The following is a 16,426-nucleotide window of genomic DNA, read 5'->3' on the forward strand; positions in this document are numbered from 1 at the left end:
CCATGCCCAAAGCGTAGGTAACGACAGAAGGAATCCCAGTTTAACGCTGACTTACTGTCACAACGTCCTTAGCTACGAATCACGAACACACCGAAGGTACGGGTGACAAGGTTTATTCTTCAACTCTCACAAAACAAACCGTGGAAAAAGTCAGCGTTGATGGCATCCTGCCTCAACACTTCCTTTATTGTGCAGCACCACCCCACCCCCACCCCGTCAGAACAAACCAGCATCCGCCCACTCCCCCATAAAGACCCCACCCACCACCATGCACACCCCCCACCCATCGCGTGCATTGCCACGTCCTGTCGGGCCATCCTCCAGGTAAGTCCCATTCCTCCCTTTTTCCATGTGCCCCTGGCCCCCCTGTTCCCTCGGCCGTACGGTCCCCCCTTGGTCCAGCCAAACGCCCAGCTGACGGGAGAGGCTCCACAGGCACGGCCAACATCCAGTCCGTGCTAGCCCCCTGGCTGCTTCTTCCCGGCCCTCCGCTTGGTCTGGTTCCGGCTCTGGCGTGTGTTTTGGCTCCGGCTGCCTAGCAGTACTTGCGGGGCCTGAGGGTCCGGACTGCCCAGGAGCTCCTGATAGCTGGCTGGGGAGCACCCGGCCCTGCCCTCGCCGGTGAGCCGCGGGTGTGCCTTTCAGCTGTTCGGTGGCCGGCTCCTGCGCAGGCGCGCTCGGTGGCAGACCGGTGGGCGCCCAGCCCCGCCCTTGCCGGTGTCCAGCGAGCACGCCTGTCAGCTGGTCGGCAGCGGGCTCCTGCACAGGGACGCCCGGTGGCAGACCGGCGGCTGCCCGGCCCCGCCCTCACCGGTGTGCAGCAAGCACGCCTGTCAGCTTTTTGGCAGCAGCGGGCTCCCGTGCAGGCATGCCCGGTAGCAGGCCGGAGGGCGCCTGACCCTGCCACTGTCGGCGAGCCATGGGTGTGCCCGTCAGCTGGTCGGCGGTGTGCTGCCGTGGCTCCGGAAGGCCAGCAAGCCCCTTTGATGGCCGAGGAGAGCAGAGGTCGGCAGTGGGCTGCAGCGGCCCCGGAAGACCGGCAGGGCTCGGTAGAGGCAGAGGGGAGTGGCATCGGCGAGGACGGCGGCATAGCGGGTGAGGACGGCACAGCCCGGACAGATGACAAGCTGGCGGGGCTTGACAGGTTGTTGGAATAGGGTATGTCTAGTTTAATGAAGAAAAGGACTAGGGGTGACATGATAGCAGTATTCCACTATCTTAGGGGTCAACCTATTTCCAAAGTACCTGAAGGCAGGAACAAGAAGCAATGGATGAAAACTAATCAAAGATAGAAGCAATATAGAACTAAGAAGAAATTTCCTGAATGTTAGAACAATTAATCAGTGGAACAATTTGCTCCCAGAAGTTGTGGGTGCTCCATCACTGGAAGTTTCAAAGAAGAAATTGGACAATACATTTGACTGAAGTGGTATAAGGTTTCCTGCCTGAGCAGAGGGTTGAACTAGAACAGGGGGTGAAACTGCCGGACCGCAGGCTGGATGCATCATTAGGAAGCCACACCCACCTCATTGCCGGCAATGGAAAAACTCTCCCAATACCTTCTGTGACGTCACGTGATATCACGCGTTTGACATGTCTGGACTAGAAGATCCCCAAGGTCCCTTCCAACTCTCTTAATTTGTTATTTCTAAATCTTTCCGTTCATATTGCACTACACAACATAGACACATCTTACCTTTTTCATTTCTTCATAAGAAAGGAAGAGAATATTCAAATCACTCTTACGAGCACACCAGCCTTCTACATGGTCTAGCCATGAACCACAAAGCACTGATAGGAGGGAAATTAGTTTAGCATAAAGATGAGGGTAATATTGAAAGTCACAAAGTTCAGCTGGGTGCTGCAAAGATCCAGCTGGCCATCTGTCTCAGGAATACATTCATAATGCTTGAATTTCCTCCATTTATTCTTATGATCGTGGTGGGCCTACAGATCAAAGCATGATAACTCAAATAGGGGCTATCCTAATATCACTGAATGTGGAGAGGAGAGAGAAGGAATGGGAGCCATAACTAATGTGGTTGCATATTCTAACTTGTTAAGGGGGGATTTTGGTCAAAATGCTGCTATATTGTTTTATTTTTTTGTTTTTTCTTAATTCGATGTTTGGGGCAATCTGATTTAATTTTTTATACTTCTTTAACTATCAGACTTACTCCATTTAGCTCTTTTTCAATTTCCAACCTTTAAATGCTCCCTGTGTGGTTTCAGGTTACAAAGATTTGGTTCATCAGCTTTTTTTTTTTAAATAGAGTTACTATCTGGCTTTCAAATGAAGATGGATGTTTATCCATAATTTTAGATTCTATCCATCCATTCCCAACTGAATCACATCCTGATTTTAAACTATCAATTTGGTATAAGCTTTTCTAATGGAAAGCCCAATGGGTCGCTGAATGTCCAGACATAGGAAGACACATAAATGACCCCACAAAAAAAGATGCCAGACTTTCAACTACCACACCAGCAATGGATAATCCTGAATAGGATTCGTACCTCACATGGGTCTGCTGGGACACCCTCTATAAATGAGGCATAGTATCCTCCCCTCTGGGTGACAGTGGGTTCCTACATCAAACTGTAAATCACATTGTGTCCAACTGTAAGCTGAGGGCATATGCCAGTCTAGTATCTGATTTTTTTTCATATAAACGACACTGCGCTTCAGTGGTTAGGTGGCCTAGACATTGCTGTTTGAATATTGATCTTTTTAACATTTATATTTTATTGGGTTCTGTTAATCTAGGTTAAAGGTTAATATATATTGCAAGTCTATGTATGATATGCTATACACTAACTAAATAAATTGATATAAGCTATCTTCTCTTGCCTCTCTCATCCACTTTTACATTATGAATAGTTCTAGGAGTTCTTCATTCTTCTCTGCCATCTATCCATTCTATGTTGTTTAAAGTTTACATGAATAACTGCAAATGTATAAAAAATAATTATTTTCAACTCATTTTTGGAGAGAGGGTGGATGGTTTGATCTTTGTGGGAAGCGGATGGAAATATATTCATAATCTCTTATCCAAAACAAAAACTGACATAATGTTGTCATGATCAAAGACTTCTTACCTTTGCCAGCCAAAAACCTCTCAAAGAAAATACTGAAGTCTTTTGGGGTTTCCATGTTGACTGATACTTTGTTAAAATGATAGCTGGAAACCAAGATATCCTTTGGATTTCTAATCACATAAATAATCTGTAAGAAAAGATACCTAGTCAAAAAAAACAACAAGAAAAAAACAGATTGACAGCAAAGCATACATAGAGTGCATCAAGCATCTTCATACGCTCATCTAACAGGCTCCATTATATCGTGAGATCTCAAAGCTTATTAGCAAAACCATTTTTGAGGCACTTCCAGCAAGCCAACAGGATTGAGGCCAGCCTCATCTTGGGGGAATGATTTTCTATATGGCAGAGACCACAGAATAAAAGGCTTTCCACTTAGATCCTGCCTGACAAATGTCCCTAGCTGATGGGACCCCAACAGGCCTATCTTGCTGGACTTGATCAGATGGGTAGATGTAACTGGGCAGTGGAGGTACTTCAAATAACCTGTTTCTACCTCATGAAGGGGTTTAAAGGTCAAAACCAGCATCTTGAATGGGATCCTGAACCAAACGGGTACAAATGAAGTTTCCAAAGCAGAGGTGTAAATTATGCAGTTCTTGGAGATCACAAAAGTGCTCATGCTGCTGCATTTTGTGCCAGCTGACGCTTATGGTAACTAGGGTATGAGTGACTGAGAGCAGGAATTGTGGGAAGGGATTTGAGGGCTAGAGATAGCATCCCTCAACTTGATGTTGTTCAGATATGTTAAGATAGCAACAGCCATGCAACATAAAATGTTACAATCCATCAGGAAGTGTCATTTTGGGAAAAATAAGATTAAAGATTAAAGCTATCTATATATGGATCTTCGGTTTGATTCTTAGCCTATTTCTGCTGGCATGATGTTCTGGTTTTAACACTTTCTTTGTGTTTTTTGCCCCTCACACTTCAAAACATATTAGCATCCACCAAACACCTTGGAACAATTTAACATCTGCTTGATTTCCCTTACATACTGGTATTTATCAATAAAACAATCAGATATAGAGCTAAAATAACAGAAGGCAGGCAGCTCCTCACTCTACCTGACAAATTAGCAAAATATGTCTTACCTTTGCTCTGCTATTTTGTAATTCTTTGGGTACCAAATAGTAGGGCAGATGAGAAGTAAAAACTCGAGGTGATGGCCAACTGGCAAAATCTATGTGGGAAATATTATATTCCAGCCACGGAGCTCTGTTAATCAGGATAATATTTTCAGTTCCATCTCGATGACCTTTATGAAGAATCAAGCTGACAATATTCTGAGTCCATATTGTGCCTGTAAATAAGGAATAATTAAATTAATTCATCCAGAGCCATTATTATTTGGAAAATTTTGAACTTAGGCAAAGCCTAGCTTCCTATCAGGAGGAATAGTAAAGATGCATAAACACAACGAAGTCTTCTAAAATTGATAGGTTAAACTGATGGATGGATGAGAAAAAAAAATAGCTACAACAGCCCTGTGAGGTAAATTGGGCTGAGGCAGTGTAACTGACCAAGGTCACCCATCCAGCAATGTATGGATTAAATAAAAATGTTGAAAGTACAGAATTTAGCAGCTTTATTTTCCTACATTTCCAGCTTCTTATAAAATGTAAATGTTAAAATCTGGTTATAGCATGACATAGTTACAGCAACCAAAATACCGAGAAACTAAATAACAGCATTGGATACAAAATTATTTCTTTCTTGGAAGACATCTTTGAGCTTACCAGATTTAGGATATGTGAGTATGAATATATCATCATCTCGAATTTCAAAAGTGTTCAGTGAATCTATACTTTTGGGTGAGGACGCATCAGAAAATAAATAGATTCCTTTGTATTCATACAGCAACTCATCTTCTTTCTCCATTGCTTCAGCTGCTGATGTAATAATTAATCAATCAATTTATTACAGGCCAACACATAAATTAAACATTCAGATAAACCAAAACTAAACAGAACCAACAGAAGAAGACAGCAATGTATTACAATTAATGATACAATCATTAATGAGTGACCAAGGTCTGCCTAGTTTTACAGACAGTATAACAAAAACTAGCCAGCTTCAGAAAAACTGAATCATACATTGAGTATAGTCTAAAGCTGGATAAAACACGTAATAAAATTAATTATAAAAGATTATTAAAAAGATCTAAAATGTTTATTGATGTTTCTGGTGAATCCCCAATGCTGCTGCACAGAATCTAGCCACCTGTGCCGTGATCACTACCTGCTCATCCTTAAGCAGCCACTGGAAATAAATACTTTCTGCATGACCAGGATACCTATCAATTATGGGGAGGATATGGTTTTTCTGAATAGCTGTATAGAAGGAACATCGAAGGAGTATGTGTCCAATTGTGTCCACCTCTCCTGAGTCACAGGAGCAGAGTCTTTCAGAAAATGGTGTCTTTTTATACTTGTCGTACAGGACAGTTGATGGAAATGCATGGCACCATGCAAGCGAGAATGCTTTCCAGTGGTTTACTGACTCCCACTGACTAAGATACCTGGCAGGTGTAAGCATGTATATAATAGAGTCTGGAGCCAGAAACAGCAGAGCTATACCTAGGTCCACTTGCCTCTCGATGTCCTCTACCCTTTGACGCAAATTGGTCGTAGTCCAATTTGAGAATTGAGGCTGACGCGAAGCCTAGTTTGGCAAGGTTGGACTCGACTGCCTTGATCCATGAAGAGGAGAATTTATCTTGAAGAATTAATGAGCAAGGCCTTGCGAAAACAATTAAGCCTTAGCCAGATGTTTAAGGAAGCTATACAGATTCTTGCTTTGACATTTATCAATCCTGTCTCCAGGTGCAAAAGTGCATTTGGGACACAGCACGGCATCTGGAGAATTGTTCTGATAAATTTGGATTGAACTCTTTCTAGTGTTGTAAAACACAAAGCTGAGGGTCTGAGCAAAGTCTCATAGAGAAGCTGTGCTAGCAAGTTGGCTAGAAAGAGCTTAATTGCAGCTGGAATATAGTGTCTTCCCTTTGTGCAGAAAAAAATAAGAGTAGCATTCACTGATCTTTGGCCAGAGGCAGCCGCGTATTCTCCATGGGCTTTATGTGAGCCAGTGGCATGGATGACCACCCCTAGGTACTTAAAGGTGGTTACCTGTTCTATTTTGTGGCTATTTAAATTCCATGAGTACTGTTTTGGCCTTTTTGCAAAAGTCATAACCTTTGCTTTCTCATAATTTATGTCTAGTTTATTATATTTGCAATGCTGGACAAGGGCATGCAAGGCTCTTTTAAGGCCAACTGGAATCACAGCATCATCTGCATAGAGCAGCAGAGCAATGCTCTGGTCACCTATTTTTTGAGGGTGGTAATTTGGATTATTTAACCATTTTACCATATCATTTATGTAAAAACTGAAGAACAAGGGGGCCAAAATGCACCCCCGTTTAAACCCCTTTTGAGTTTCAACTGACCTCGAGACAGACCTTTGCATATTACACCTCATCTTGAGGGATGTTTTGGTATGTAAGGCATGTAACAGATGGAGGAGTCTGTGATCAATTGAGGTAGCTTCCAGCTTCTCCCCTACTTTAGTCCTTGTAACGGTGTCAAAAGCTGCCAAGATCTATAAAGATAGTGTATAATGATACAGGTCTATCTGACACACATTTTTCAATCAAATGATGAAGAACTAAGCACTGATCTATGGTGCCTCTCCCCTCTTTAAACCCAGCTTGTTCTTTGGCAATCAGGTTCTCAAGATCCAGCCACTCCTTTAATTTATTTTGAAGGTGTTTAGCATAGAGTTTGCTGATTATATTTAGCAGACTTATTGGTCTGTAGTTGGCAGGGTTGTCTCTCTTTCCCTTTTTATAAATTGGGACCACAATTGCCAAGCCCCAATCTCTGGGACATGGCTGGTGGCATCAATATAGATGAATAGTGCTGCCAGGATGCCATATTATTCTTTAGTAATTCAGCCGAAATGAAATCAGCTCCTGGAGCCTTCCCAATCCTGAGATGGCCAATGAGGGATTTAATTTCAGACTTTGAAACTGGAGGCCACTCAGGTAAATCCTTCATTATAGACCTTGCACTCTTGCTGGAGGGGTCTTCATACATTCTCTGAAAATGAAGTTCCCAAGTTATAGGAGATATATGACAGTCTAATGGGGTATAGATTCTTTCAGAGTGGCAAGCTATTAGACGCCGAAATAAAGAGAAGTTCTTTTGCTTTGCTGCCATGATAAGCTGTTCCCAGGAAGACCTTGTGTCTTGTCTCTTCTTGAATGCAATCAATTGCTTGAAATATTTTTTGAGTGTAAGTAACTGTTTAAGAATTGCTTTATTGACATATCCAGCCTTGCTTTTGTACTCCTTGCATGCCAAGTTAAGAGCTTCCTTGGCTTCTACGCAATTCTTATCAAACCATGGTTTGGAGGTGGTACAGGACCTCTTAACTGAGAAATTTTGGTCATGTGCTAATAATGGTTGTAGCTCATAAACTAAACTTTTATACAGTTCTAATAAGTCTTGAGTCAGGTTGGCTGATGTAAAGGCTGTGCAGATTTTTTTTAAAATTATTGTGTTAGAGGTCTCCTTACCTTCTGATCAAGTTGTTGGGTCCATTTGACCCGACATCTTGTTAGGCCTGCTGTAGAGATTGCAGAGATAAAATGGTCCTTGGAGGGTATCTGCCTGATAAAGGGCTTTATGTATATACACAGAGGAAGATGATCACTTTCTATGTAAGGGAGGGCTTCAAAACTTTCTATATAATGTACTAAGTCAATAGAAGTTAAGATGTAGTCAATGGTGCTAGTTTTAGACCCTGCCATGAACGTAAACTTGCCAGGATAGTCACCAGGCCACGAGCCATTAGATATGAAGAAGTTAAATTTATTTGCCAACTTGGCAAGACAGAGGACAGCATAGTTAGCTCTAATGTCTTTAGAGAGTCATATGAGGGGGGCATTGTTTTGTATAGGGACCTCCGATGGTGGGTATTGATGATGTTTCATGAATAATGTGTAATCATCTGGTCCCAATCTGGCATTAAAGTCTCCCCCTAGTAGGACCCTGGCATTTGGGTGTTCCATGAGTTCTTTATTAATGTAGTGTTACAACTCCAGCCATACAACAGTGATGTCAGCTTTTCTTAGTGAAGGAGGGAAATAAACATTAATTATCAAAAGCAGGACCAAGTCCCACTTGAGAAGAAGGACCATAGTTGAATGGTTTAAAGGGGTAATAAGTGTGGGCTCTGCTCTCAAGTTGATAGAAATAAATATACCCAGCCCTCCTTTCAGTCTCCCTGGGCCTCTGCCTGGCCTTGCTTCCAGCTTATATGAATAATAGCCATTAAGCAGAAGAACATCAATAGTCCAAGTCTCTTGCACCAATATAATATCCTTACCTTTCAGAGGATCAGAGTGATTAAAGCCTCTGAATCGATACCACCCGGCTACATTCCATGACATGATGTTTAAAGTGTTTTTCTTGCACTGGCCTTCATATAGTCAGTTCAAGTTCTCCATAGGAGCACTTGTTGGAGGATAGTTATAATAATTGTTATTTGATACATTAGATTGAGTAGTTATTGTCAATGCTTCTTTTAAATCATTCAGTCTCTGTGTATTATTAGCTTGCTCAGGTTCTGGCAATATATCGTTAAAGTCTATCAACACTTCTTCTGGCACACCCTCAGCAGAATCAGTGACTGTGGGTAACTCTGTTTGTTGATCACTTCTCTGTTTTCTCCAGGTTGATTCAGCTGCCTGTGCTTCAAACTTATCAGTTTGAGGTCTGTTGGGGCTTGGATTTAAAGCAATAGTTTCCTCATGTAGAGACTGAACCAGGAGTGGGTGCAGGTTCCCTGAGTGGAAGACACATATTGGAAATATTGAAAAACTGCTCAGGAAGTGCTTCATTCTAAAAAGCATTGAGGGCATTATGGACTGCTTGAAGGATAACAAAATTCGCATACCTTCCCTTCTTGTTAGCAACCACTCTGCATGTAATAAATCAATCTGATTATACTTGTAGTGGAGCAGCTGGCTGCCTAACAGCTTTTCTATCACTCCAACGTCCTCTATTCCTTCTGTTGTCATAGATTTGCAAAGTAACCTAGTTGATTTGTAAACTAAGGTTACAATGGTTGCCTCTAGAACAGACATTTATTTATTTATTTATTTAATACTATTTCTATACCGCCCTTCTCCCGAAGGACTCAGGGTGGTGAACAGGGCAAGAATAAAAATACAAATTACAAAAGTTAAAACAAGACATGTCAAACACAAGGCCCGGGGGCCAGATCCGGCCCGCGAAGCGGTTTCATGCGGCCCGCGAAGCCATCCTGGAAACAGTGAGGGAACGGCCCCCACTGCCTTGGCCCTGGCCCAGAGACCCTCCTTCTGCCAGAGACCCTCAGATCTGTCCCACTCCTGCCCAGGCCCCCATAGGCACCCTTGATGCCAATGATGTAGAGCTGGCCATGCCCACCCAGTAGGCCATACGCACTTTAGCCATGCCCACCCGGCCCCTTGAGGGCAACCGCAATGCTGATGCGGCCCTCAATGAAATTGAGTTTGACACCCCTGCTTTAGAACTATCTGATTAAGTGTTGTTTTCTTTGTGGATATTCTTTCCTCTCTTGTTTATAGAAGGGAGAGAGGGGCCTATTCTAGTTTCCATTTCTGCACTAGCCATCCTATGTCTATCATTATGTGTTCTCCAGGATCCTTCTGCAATATTTGTTTGACTGCTGATAAACTTTGCAAAAGACTCTTTCAAGCGGTCAACCTTATTTGTGATAATTAATATGGTTCATTTATATTACTCTAATGCTGACTTATATGCCCTCAGGAGGGTTCCTGCTTCCTGGATATGACCTTTCGCCCTTTGTTCTATCTCCCTCAAGGATGGGCCCAATTGTTGGGACCCTGAGAGATGGTTGGGCATAGATAGGGGCCATTGGTTGAAATGGATTAAGAAGCCCCTAGTATGTTTTTAGCCAGTTGTTTTAGGGGGTTGGGGAGGGGGGAATGGTAGGGTTGGGAGGGATAAGGGGATTTTATCAACCGGTGGTCAGTCCAGGCCGGAGATGGTTTCCGGTGAGAAGGGGCTGGGGTTGGGGACTTCTGGTTCTCCTGGCAGTGGGGTGGGGCTTCAAATCCCCATGATGATTGGGAACGGCAGCAGGTGGTTACCCGGAGGGCCATATCAACATCTGGGATCACGCCCTCGCTGTCTTCAAGCGGTGGTGTGCTCCAACCCTCCGGTTGATACCTGTTTATCCAGGGGTGAGGGAGATCAGGCCCCTGAGCTCAGGATGGTGTACTTTAATGCCAGATCCATTGTGAATAAAGCTCCCCTCATCTGAGATTTGATCGAGGAGGAACGCGTGGATCTGGCATGCATTACGGAAACCTGGTTGGGCTCAGAGGGAGGTGTTCCTCTGACTGAGCTCTGCCTCCCAGGTTTTTGTGTGCTGCATCATCTGTGGGCTCAGGGTAAGGGCAGGGGTGTGATGGTGGTTATACGAGAGACCTTATGTCTGAGGGAGACAGATTGGCGGGAGTGAGTCTCTCCTGTCGTACAGATTGGCGGGAGTGAGTCTCTCCTCCTGAGGTGTGGCCCTGGGGTTCAGTTGGACTTGTTGCTGACATACCTGGCACCTAGCTGTGTTGCAACGGCCCTGCCCAAGCTTCTCAATACCCTTTCAGGGTTGGTGGTTGAATTTCCCAGACTTATTGTTCTGGGTGATTTCAACCTTCCTTCCCTGGGTGGGTCATCAGAGTTAGCTTGGGAGTTCATGGCCTCCATGACGGCCATGGACCTGACCCAGATAATTCAGGGTCCAACTCATGGAGGGGGTCACACTCTTGACCTGGTTTTCCTATCTGGGCAGTGGTTTGGTGATCTGGGAGGGGGTTTGCCAACTATTGTCCCCCTGTCATGGTCCAATCATTATCTCTTACAGCTTGTCTTCCAGTATGCTACCCCCCTCTGCTGGGCTGTGGAACCGACCAGGTGGTTCCACCCCAGGTGCCTAATGGACCCGGAATGGTTTCAGAAGGTGCTTGGGTCTATACCTATCTCCCTCACTCACAGCCCGGCCGATGCCTTGGTGGATGCCTGGGAAAGGGCTGCTACCGAGGCGCTAAACCGTGTTGTACCCTTGTGACACCTGACCCGGCGCAGATCCCCCTGGGCCGCATGGTTCTCTGTGGAGCTCCAGGAGATGAAGTGTCGGAGACGGGGTCTAGAGAGCTGTTGGAGATCCAGCCGGTCTGAATCTGACCGATTGCGACTAAGATCCTTTATAAGGTCTTATCTCACGGCGGTAAGGACGGCGAAGTCTAATTACTTTGCCCTCATCGCATCCGCAGATAATCACCCGGCCGCCCTGTTTAGGGTGACTCACTCCCTCCTTAATCAGGAGGTGAGGGAGGAGCCCTTACAGGGGTGGGCCGAGGAGTTTAGTCATCATCTGGCAGACAATATCGCTCAGATTCAGGCCAGTTTGGACTCTGACTGGGCAGAGTCTGACGTGGAAGAAGCAAGTGGTCTTGAGAGTGTTATCTGGACTGAGTTAGATCCTGTGACCCCAATGAGGTGGACAGGATTATGAGGAGGCTGAGATCTACCACCTGTTTATTGGACCCGTGCCCCTCTTGGCTGGTTTATTCAGCTCGGGAGGAGACACGAGGCTGGTTCCAGGTGGTAATATCTGCTTCTTTGAGGGAGGGTGTTTTCCCCACCGCCTTGAAGGTGGTGAGACCCCTCCTCAAGAAGCCTGCCCTGGATCCAGCAATTTTGAACAACTATCGTCCGGTCTCCAACCTTCACTTTTTGGCGAAGGTTGTTGAGAGTGTGGTAGCTCATCAGCTCCCTGTGTTCCTGGAGGAAACCGATTATCTTGACCCGTACCAATCGGGCTTTAGGCCTGGGTACAGCACGGAGATGGCATTGGTCGCGCTGGTGAATGAAATCTGGTGGGCTCGGGACAGGGGTTGTTCCTCTGTCCTAGTCCTATTAGACCTCTCAGCGGCTTTTGATACCATCGACCATGGTATCTTACTGCGACATCTCAGGGGACTGGGAGTGGGGGGCACTGTTCTACAGTGGTTCTCCTCCTACCTCCTGGGCCGTTCGCAATCGGTGTTGATGGGAGGGCAGAGATCCACCCCGAAGCCTCTCATTTGTGGAGTTCCTCAGGGGTCGGTCTTCTCTCCCCTTCTGTTCAACATCTATATGAAGCCGCTGGGTGAGATCATTTGTGGTTTCGGGGTGGCGTATCATCAGTATGCTGATGATACCCAGCTTTTTCTTTCCACTCCGAACCAACCCAGTGATGCCCTCGTCGTGATGTCCCATTGCCTGGAGGCGGTTCGGGTTTGGATGGGGAGAAACAGGCTTCGACTCAATCCTGCCAAGACTGAGTGGCTATGCATACCGGTATCTCGGGTGAACCATTTTTGTCCATCGTTAACAATGGGGAGAGAGGTGTTATCCCCCGCTGATAGGGCTCGTAACTCGGGCATCCTCCTGGATTCACAGCTCAGTTTGGAAGATCATATAGGAGCCGCAACCAGGGTGGCTTTTGCCCAGGTTCGCCTGGTGCGCCAGTTGCGACCCTATTTGGACCGAGATGCCCTGCGCACAGTCACCCATGAGCTTGTGACCTCCCGGTTAGACTACTGCAATGCTCTCTACATGGGGCTGCCCTTGAGGACCACTCGGAGGCTTCAGCTGGTGCAGAATGCAGCCACGCGAATAGTAATGGGAGTTTCCTGATACTCTCATGTAACACCTCTTCTCCGTGAGCTGCTTTGGCTTCCAGTTGCCCTCCGGATGAGATTCAAGGTGCTGGTGATGACTTATAAAGCCCTAAATGGCATGGGTCCAGATTATCTCAGGGAGCACCTGCTGCCAGCATCAGCCTCCCATCGTCCTGTGTGCTCCCACAGGGAGGGCCTCCTTAGGGTTCCGCTGGTTAGGGAATGCAGGCGGATGATTCCAAGTCGGAAGGCATTCTCTGTGGGCACGCCTGCCCTATGGAATGAACTGCCAGTAGAACTTCGGACTGCCCTGGACCTTCACTCATTTTGCTGGGACCTGAAAACTTGGTTATTTGATCTTTCTGGCCTGGACTGAGGGGATTTTAATTTAATTTTAAATTTTAAATTTTAATTTGTTTTAATTGTGGGCTAGTCTTAATTTAATTCTATTTTAATTGTATTTATTTGTATTGTTTTAATTTGTCCTGTAAACTGCCCTGAGTCCTTCGGGAATAGGGCGATATATAAAATCAATTAAATAAATAAATAAATAAATATTAGAATTTTTTTAACATAACATAAATCATTGAGTAATTTGTAAACAGTATGCTATCTGGGTAACATTTATAAGACAATCCTTAACAATTAATTTCTATGATCTACATTCCATATGTTAATTTCATTTGATTTCCCCTTTCCCCAAAGTATCTTTCTTTGTAAAACATTAGATTAAGACAATTCTCATTATTTTAATTAACAATTAAGTATATAGTTTCAATAATCCTATTTGTCATTTTAGTTGCCTTATCGTAAATCCTGTTACCGTGTTTATTTCAGCTTATTTCTCCCCCCAAATTCTAAATATTCTTACTAGTGACATTCTTTTCAACAGTTAACTATATTTACATTGGTGGATTTAATTCTGTTTTTCCCATATAAGCCCTCTCATGCTTTTATATTTCTTAATCAATAAGTAAAAAAGTAGAAAAAGAAAAGAGAAGAGAGACAAAAAAGAACAAGAAAAAAAAGAAAGAAAAAGAAGAAAAGGGAAACAAAAAAAGAGACAAGAGCACTGAAATACAAAAAATAACACAACTTAAAATATGAATCCCTCCTAATTTAATATATATATATATTCCCTCAATTTCTTATTCTTTTTGACCATAGCTAAGAATGTATTTAATCTATTTAAACTTTAAGCATTCCATTCAATAGTTCTAATCATCTAATCCTTTAACTCTCATTCAAAACACATTTTTATGCTTTTCTTATCATCACATTTATATAACTAAAACATTTGCTTTTGTTTAAATCATTTCAACTATTTTTTAACAGAAAGAAAGAAAAAAAACATGTTAGTTAAGAAGAAAAAAAAGAAAATCATCCCTCTAAGAGAAATAAATTTCAAAGTTTTTTCCATTTCTTTAGCCATATTCAAACAAAAGTTTCTTTTTTAAGTATTTTTTCTGATAAGTTCCATCATCTGGATTTCTATTTTAGTCTTTTTTTTTCTGGCCGTTGCCTTTCTTAATCAGTATGTTTTGCTGCATCATTTGTTTCCCTGTAAGGAATTTTTTCTCATTCTTTTCCTTATCTTTTCCTTTGACGTGTTGAAATATTTCCCATTTGGATTAAATCATGATTTTTTTATTTTAGATGGTTCCATCTTCAAGTTTCTATCCTCAGAATTATGTTCAGCCATCTCTACTGTATTTTCCTGAGAAATTTCTTGGAGTGAAATTAAGTTGAAAATAAGTTGATTCATACTCTCAAGGTTATTCTGCATTTCCTTGTAGTTTAAAGTAATTGTTCTTTGAAATTGTTGCTGCTTATCATATGTTTCCTTTTGTGAAGTATTCATTTTATACAATTCCATCTTTAAGTCTCTATCCTCAGAATTTTGTTCAATCACCTCAACTGTATTTTCCTGGGAAATTTCTTGGAGTGAAATTAAGTTGGAAATAAGTTGATTCATGCTCTCAAGTTTATTCTGGATTTCTTTGTAATTTAAAGTCATTGTCCTTTTAAATTGTTGCCACTTATCATATGTTTCCGTTTGTAAAGTATTCATTGCTTCAGCTTTGTTACTCTCACTTTGTTTACACAGCTGCATTTTCTAAAAACTTTGAGGGTCAGAGAGAAAAAATCCTCACCCACCAGCAGGTGTCAGCGTTTACTCATTTTTTAGGCCTTTCTAGTCTTTATTCTCTCTCTAAAGTGTAAGTTTCGCTGCTTCCGATAACCAAAAGGGAGGGAGCAGAGTCCCCCTCCCCCTTTCCTTCTTCGGAGATCTCTTATTTTTTGGACTTTCTTCTTCAGGAAAATAAGTAGAATAGAGAAAATCAATATTCTTACCCAGATTCAAGCATGCTGTTTTAGATCTGCTTAATTATAAGTCTAAAAAATAAAATAAAAATAAAAATTTGAAAGCTTATGACTTCTTGTTGTTTCCAACTATGGCTGAACAAGTAGTTGGACAACCCTTTCTTCTGTTGTTTTCTGGGAGGCTTCTCCTGGACCATTTGGAGAGACTGCCATCTGTCCTAAGTCCCTGGGATTTCCTTCCTTCATTCCACCCCTTCAGGGTGGGTTCTGGCCCCTTAGGGTCCCCAACAAAAAGAAAATCCAGCTGAAGAGTTCGGCATTCCGAATCTTCAGATTGCTCGTTGGAAAACAGAAACAGGAAGTCTGATCAGCACAATTCTTAACCACTATCCCCAGCACCTGTTGTGATTTAGGGTCAGCCTGTGGGTTCGGCAGTTGGGTCGGACGACTCAGAGGAGGAGGGGGGTGTTGAAGATCTTGCTGATGATAGCCCTCAGGCAGGCCCCTCCCACTTGGTCACCATGGAGACCCAGCTGTGTGAGCCTGACAGTGTGGATGAAGATGACCCATAGCTGGCCCTGTTCAAGGACGCCCGACGCAGGAGGCAGTCAAGTAGGAGCAAACAGAGGAAGGCTGTGGGGCTTCTCGGAAGGAGGCAAAGAGAGGCCACGCCCTGAACTCTTTATAAAGGGAATGTTTGGGGAGGGCTGGTTTGCTGAAAGCAACCGCTCAGATAGTGTTTCAAAGCTCCTGTATCTTGGTACGTGTCTTGTTTGTTTTTGTAATAAATTTGGCAGACGTATTCCAGCCTCTTGCCATTTCTAAAGGGGTTGCCTTTTCTGCAAGGCCGGTAGCAGACTGGTGCAGAACAGTTTGCTTTCAGCCTCCCACCCCTTACTAATATTATGGAGCAGCTACGTGCTGAGAATGCCCAGCTCACCCAGCAACTCACTTTGCTGGCAGCTCAGGTGGCTCAACTGCAAGCTCAGGGTCATGCTGCACCCCCACCATCACCCCCACCCAGGAGAAAATGCCAAGTTGCAATGCCGGATAAATTTACAGGCACTCCAGAACTGTTTCCTGCTTTCCTGGGACAATGCCAGCTCTTTATCAGCGTGAGAGCAGCTGATTTTCCCACTGACTGGGATAAGGTGGGGTTTGTGTTAAGCCTTCTTTCGGGTGATGCAGCTCATTGGTGCACGCCTCTGCTGGCTCAACCTAGCCCATTGTTGGACAACTTTGT

The 16,426-nt window shown here is 43.8% G+C and overlaps 1 pseudogene across 1 annotated transcript in view; it reads right to left on the reverse strand.

The window, feature by feature from the left end:
• The window catches only part of LOC310632757 (amine sulfotransferase-like), a 61,211-nt pseudogene that overhangs the window by 12,272 nt on the left and 32,513 nt on the right, over positions 1 to 16,426 (reverse strand). Inside the window, exons 3-4 of the transcript in view lie at positions 3,100 to 3,226; positions 1,697 to 1,791 (exon numbers count right to left, since the gene is read on the reverse strand). The product of the transcript in view is annotated as an amine sulfotransferase-like (transcript). The remainder of the gene's footprint in view (positions 1 to 1,696; positions 1,792 to 3,099; positions 3,227 to 16,426) is intronic.

This window comes from Vipera ursinii (assembly GCF_947247035.1).
Source record: "Vipera ursinii genome assembly, chromosome: 1".
In the NCBI taxonomy this organism is placed as follows: Eukaryota; Metazoa; Chordata; class Lepidosauria; order Squamata; family Viperidae; genus Vipera; species Vipera ursinii.